The sequence below is a fragment of the Lactuca sativa genome, chromosome 8, assembly GCF_002870075.4.
Source record: "Lactuca sativa cultivar Salinas chromosome 8, Lsat_Salinas_v11, whole genome shotgun sequence".
Taxonomy (NCBI): domain Eukaryota; kingdom Viridiplantae; phylum Streptophyta; class Magnoliopsida; order Asterales; family Asteraceae; genus Lactuca; species Lactuca sativa.
The window spans coordinates 314860607-314867498 of NC_056630.2; positions in this window are offsets into that span (position 1 = coordinate 314860607).

A 6892-nucleotide genomic window follows, 5' to 3' on the forward strand; every position below is an offset into this window, starting at 1 on the left:
GAAAATCCCATATTTTCCTAAATGTTGGTTACCAATTGTGAAAGATGTATACTGAAGACCTGGTTATCCTTGTGAAATGTATTAGTTTTAACACGTATATAAAACTAATATATGCAAAATAAATTAATTACTTTAATCGTTATTACCATTAAGTAAGTCTATGTTATCCTAATTGCGAGTTCCATAACCATACGATAGACTAGATATGGCAATAAGTAGTCCACATCACCTTATGACTTTCGTCACCCTTGAACCTTTTCGATTCGGCTGTAGCTAGCAGCCAGGTGTGGGGTAGTCAGCCCTGTATAGATCTATACACTCAAGTCACGCTCCCTATCCAAGAGATTCTGGTTACGGGTGTAGTCCTCCACTCGCGTATCTATGTGGAGTGTTTGCCGAGGACGTGTCTCCAATTATATAGGACTAACAAATCTTCTATTAATAGTATGATAATCTTCCACTCGCGTATCTCGGTGGAATGTTACCAAGGACAAGACAGTGTACAAGTTTTATATTCAAAGGTTCTAAAGTTATGCTTTTAACTGATAAAATGTGGAAGACCATTTGTGAAACAAATAAAACATAACAGTTTACAACTAACAGGTTGTGATTATCAGTGTTACAAGCATATAAGTTTTGAAACAGACACATGAAAACAAGTTTCTAAGTACAATTATCCATTGTACTTTGCTTGTATTCCACCCTGAAAACAGTGAAAACAGTGGAAAAGGGTAGGGGTATGAACTCACCAGACGAGAAGGCACGACTGTTTCGGACACTAAACGTTGGTTTGAGGCTTGACTACATGTGAGGTTCCTATGTAATATGAAATCATATCCAAATGTATCTAATTAGATTTAAAAATACTAATTAGATGGAATATTACACTCCAATGAACTAAAACACTTCGAAACAAGTGTTTGGAGTGACCCGGGTGATATCTACGGACGTGTAATGATGCGTGGGACTTGGGAATTGAGTTTACACTTCAATAGTAAACTCCTTAGGGAGTTTTCGGCACATACCCCATACATACATGAATTCACGGTCGTGAACTCATGATTGGGTGTTTTGAAGTGCTAAATGGCTTAAATGCACATGGTAAATGTTGGAATGGATTTTTCTAAAGCCTTGGAATGGATTGTACTAGCATATATACTATTTATGGGAGGTCACGATAGTAAACTTGGAGTTTACGGCCGTAAACTCCCCCCAAGATCAAACCATAATTATTTTGGAAGGCTAGGACAATCACATGTGATTCTAACTAATTTTCCAAGCCTTGGTATGAGTTTTGGGCATCATTTGACACCTATAGAGGAGTTTACGGCTCTGGAACTATTTATTGGGAAGCTTTGGCCGTAAACTCCTAAGTGGAGTGTGTCTGACAGGTTTATGGTCCCCAAACTATTTTTAGATGATTCTAGGATTTTTTTCCAAGGCTATTGGTGGAGTTATATGGCTTTTTAACATACAAAAATGAGTTTACTCCCCATGTATGAGGAGTTTACGGCCGAAGCATGTTCCTTGGCCGTAAACTCTCATCTGCTCCACAAAATTCATGCTTAGGGTGTTCTAAGTCCGAATTTGTAAGCCATAAGGTCGTGTCTAAGTCCTAAAATTTGTTTGGAGGGGTTAAATTGCTTAAAAACCAAGTTTTTAGGTGTTTACGGCCCAAGCATGCTCCTTCTCCGTAAACACATGTTCCAGGTCCAAATTGATAGATTAAAAACGAATTTGGAGGCCTAAGAGGTTAAATAACAAGTTGGGGATGTTACCTCATAGATTTGGAGCCTTAATTCAATGTTTTGGACCTTGAATCTTTGGTTGAGGAGAGAGGTTAGATAGAGAGTAGTGAGGTGAAGCAAAAGCTTCAAATGTAAGTCTAGAACAATTTAAATAGTGTTCGGGATTTGGACACAGTGGAATTCTACCTGATACCGGCGTTAGACGGGGCTTTTGGTCGCACCCGACCAAGTTACCGTAACCCGACGTGGTCAATTCTAGAAATGTTCTGATTACTAATATGGGGTGTTAGAATGAGTTCTAAATGTACTAGGAAACCCATTAAGTCATATTAGATAATCTCTAATTAACGACTTAATCTAATGATGAAATCGGAAATAAATTTGGAAACGACGATTGGTTAACTGAAATGGGTTACAAAAAGGGTTACATCATCCCCCCCGTTAAAGGGAATTTCGTCCCGAAATTCAAAATTAAGATACAAATCAAGATACAAATCATGGATCTGGAAAAAGATGCGGATACTGCTGTTTCATCGAGTCTTCACGCTCCCAAGTGAACTACGGTCCCCGCTTGGCATTCCAGCGAACCTTCACTATCGGGATGCGGCTTTGCTTTGTACGTTTGACTTCTCGATCCATGATTTCGATCGGTTTCTCCACGAAGTTGAGGTTTTCATTGATCTCGATCTCGTCTAAAGGAATCACTAGGCTTTCATCGGATAAGCACCTCTTGAGATTTCAAACATGGAAGACGGGATGGATGTTACTGAGCTCATGGGGTAAACGAAGTTTATAGGCTACCGGACCAATCCTGGCGAGGATCTCGAAGGGTCCAATGTACCTCGGATTAAGTTTCCCATGCTTTCCAAAGCGTACCGTGCCTTTCCAGGATGACACTTTCAACAGGACATGGTCTCCAACCTAGAATTCTAGAGGTTTCCGACGGTTATCAGCATACCTCTTTTGGCAATCTCATGAAGCTTTCAATCGTTCCCGGATTTGGGTGATCTTCTCGGTGGTTTGGCGGATGATTTCAGGACCAGTGAGAGCACTGTCGGTGACTCGACTCTTGGCTAGCTGTGTGTCCCCCAACTCGGCCCAGCATAGAGGGGATCTGCACTTAGGACCGTATAGGGCTTCAAACGGGGCAGCCCTTATGCTGGTGTGGTAACTATTGTTGTACAAGAACTTGATCATAGCTAAATTTGTGTCCCACGACTTTCCAAAATCAATGACACATGCCCTAAGCATGTCCTCCAGGGTTTGGATTGTTCTCTCACTTTGTCCATCGGTCTGAGGGTGATACGCCATGCTCATGTCTAGTTTGGTTCCAAGAGCCTTTTGGAGGGACTGCCAGAATCTGGAGGTAAACCTACTATCTCGATCATAGATAATGGACATAGGTACACCGTGCAGTCGAACTACCTCTTGGATGTAAATTTGCGTGAGTCTTTCCATCTTGAATGATTCTTTGATCGGGATGAAGTGAGCAGACTTTGTTGATCGATTGACAATTACCCAAATGGTGTCGTACCCACTCGGACACTTGGGTAGTTTGGTGATGAAATCCATGGTAATCATCTCCCATTTCCATTCGGGTATCTCGGGCTGTTGGAGCAGACTCGAGGGTTTCTGGTGCTCAACTTTGACCTTGGCGCAAGTCAGACACTTGCCCACGAGCGTAGCTACCTCAGCTTTCATGTTTGGCCACCAGTATTGTTTCTTGAGATCCAAGTACATCTTGTCCGAACCTGGGTGAATAGAGTATTTGGTCTTGTGTGCTTCCTCCATGACAATCTCTCTGAATCCTCCGGACTTTGGAATCTTGATTCGATCCATGAAGTAGTAGACTCCATCCACTCTGATCTCAAGTTTCTTTTCCATTCCTCTCAAGGCTTCGATCGACACGTTCTCGGGTTTGAGGGCTTCTAACTGGGCTTCTCAGATTTGCATGGATAAGTTGGAATGGATGGTCATCGTCTGGTTCTTCACTTTTCGGCTTGTACTCTCCTTTCGGCTAAGGGCATCTGCTACCACATTGGCCTTGCCGGGATGGTAACGGATTTCACACTCATAATCACTGAGTAGTTCTACCCATCGCCGTTGCCTCATGTTCAAGTCTTTCTGGTCAAAGATGTGCTGCAGGCTCTTATGGTCAGTGAAGATCGTACACTTAGTTCCGTAGAGATAATGTCTCCAAATCTTCAATGAAAAGACTACGGCTCCTAATTCCAAGTCATGTGTGGTATAGTTGACCTCATGTGCTTTCAGCTGTCTAGAGGCATAAGCAATTACGTTTCCTCTTTGCATATGCACACAGCCTAAGCCTTGATTAGATGCATCGCAGTAGACAACGAAGTCCTCTGTACCTTCGGGTAGGGATAGAACAGGAGCGCTGCACAAGGCTTTCTTCAACGTCTGGAATGCAGTTTATTGCTTATCACTCCAACAAAAGGGTACACCTTTCTGTGTTAGAGTGGTTAAAGGTTTGGCGATTCTGGAAAAGTTCTGGATGAATCTCCGATAATAGCCGGCGAGACCCAAGAATTGTCGGATTTCTGTGGGTGTCTTCGGTGCCGACCAATTTTCTATCGCCTTAATCTTGGATGGATCTACATGAATACCCTCCTCACTTACCACGTGACCGAGGAAAGTTACCTTCCGAATCCAGAACTCACACTTGGAAAATTTTGCGTACAACTTTTCGGATCTAAGAGTTTCCAACACTAGCCTCAAGTGTTGTTTGTGGTCTTCTTCGCTTCTGGAATAGACAAGTATGTCATCAATGAATACAATGACAAACTTGTCCAGATAAGGACGACACACCCGGTTCATTAGGTCCATGAACACCGCTGGTGCGTTGGTTAGACCGAAGGGCATTACTATGAACTCGTAGTGTCCATACCGAGTTCTGAAAGTTGTAATGGAAACATCACTCTCATGAACTCGTAGCTGATGGTACCCTGATCGAAGGTCTATCTTGGAGAAGTAACTGGCTCCCTAGAGTTGATCGCAGAGGTCATCTATTCGCAGAAGAGGATATCGGTTCTTGACGATCAACTTGTTCAGCTCACGGTAATCGATACACATCCGAAAGGATCCATCTTTCTTCTTAACGAACAATATCGGAGCTCCCCAGGGCGAGGAACTCGGTCTAATGAATCCTTTACTGAGTAATTCATTGAGTTGGCTGGATAACTCCTGCATTTATGCTGGAGCTAAGCGATACGAAGACTTCGCTACGGGGGTAGCTCCAGGAATTAGGTCAATACGGAACTCAACCTGACGCTCGGGAGGAATTCCTGGAAGCTCTTCGGGAAAGACATCAGGAAAGTTATAGACCTCGGGGATGCTCGCGAGGTCTTTAACTTCCTGTTTCTCGTTGGTTACATGGGCTAAGAATGTAATGCACTCCTTTCGCAGGAGCTTCTGAGCTTTGATGCAGGAAATGATACGAAGATTGGAACTGAGTTATCGCCATAGATTACGAGAGTCTGACCTGAAGGAAGGTTGAGACGGGTGGATTTTTCGAAACAAAGGATATCTGCATGATTGGGACTCAACCAATCCATGCCAATGATCACATCAAAGCTCTTTATGGAAACTCGCATGAGATCGATGGGAAATGAATGATCATTCAGGGTAAGGGTACAACCTATGAATACCTCGCTAGTGCTTTCTTTCTCACCGTTAGCCATCTCGAAGGTAAACGTTTCAGTTAAAGGTTGAGGATTATGTTTTAGGTTATGTTTGAACGCATGACTAACAAAGCTTCCTTCTGCACCCGAATCGAAAAGAATACTAGCATATAAGTTGTCGAGAAGGAACGTCCCGAGACTATAGTGGGATCGGTGATTGCTTCCTCTCGTCCCATGGCTAGGACTCTTCCAGTGTTATCAGCTGTAGACTTCTTGGGGGCAGTTCCTTTTAAAATGTCCAACCTCTCCACAGTTATAGCAGGCTTGACCAACGCCTGCTCCAGATGATTGATTGGCTGATAGGGCCGGAGCTTTGCTGAATCAGACTGTGTGCCCTTTCTTACCATAACTGGTACAAGATAGTTCTCAGCAGGGGCCGGGGTTGTGGTGATATTTGCACTTGTCACATAGAGGATGATTACCAGCGTATCTGCTAGTAGGAGTTGGAGCTGTGGATCCCACAACAGAAGCAGCAGCAACGGGGGTAGTAGCAGCATGGACTGCTACAGTCTGTTGTTTCTTGGAAGATCCTTGGGAAGATTGACCCTTCTTCTTCTTCCCGAACTTTCTCTTCTCACCACTCCTCTTGGTCGGCTCAGGAGTGGTAGTGGTTTCCTCGACATCATCATTGTGATCAATTAGGGTTTGAGCTAAAGTCTTGGCACTATCATAGGTATCCGGACGTGCAACTAATACATTTCCCTTTGTTGGCTGGGTCAACCCCCAGATGAACCTTTCTGTCTTTTTACTTTCACGAGTGACCAATCCCGGGCAGAGAAGTGCGAGATCAACGAATCGGGAAGTGTATGCAGCAATATCAGAACCTTTCATCTTCAAGTTCCAGAGCTCGTGCTCTAGTTTCTGCATTTCACCACGGGGACAGTGCTCAGCAATGAGGAGTTCTTTCATGGCTTCCCAGCCCATGGCATTGGCTACGGGTAGGGTTAGAGATTTGACTCGGCCGTTCCACCAAGTCATGGTTTTATTAGTGAAGGTACATGCTGCGAACTTGATTTTATCGGACTCGGAACAGGCACATATTTCAAAGATAGATTTGATTTTCTCGAACCATCGGGATAAGGAAATGACACCTCCAGTGCCATCGAAGGATGTTGGGTTTGCATTCATGAAGTCCTTATAGGAACCCTCCTTTTGGTGTTCCTGATTTCTTTCTTGGTTCTGAGTTTGATTGCCACCTACCGAACCACCGGAACCACCGGAGTTTAGTTGAGACATAGCAACTGCCACCGCTGCGGTAACAGCTTCTTGGAATACCATGGGATCAATTTCAGGAGGAGGTGGTGGCAGAGGGTTGTTGGTCTTGGAGCTGGGTCTCTTTCTGGGAGGCATCTTGATCTAATAAGATCAAGAAAAAGAGAGGATGGTAAGTCCTCTGAATTGAATCGAGAGATACGACATATATATATATATATATATATATATATA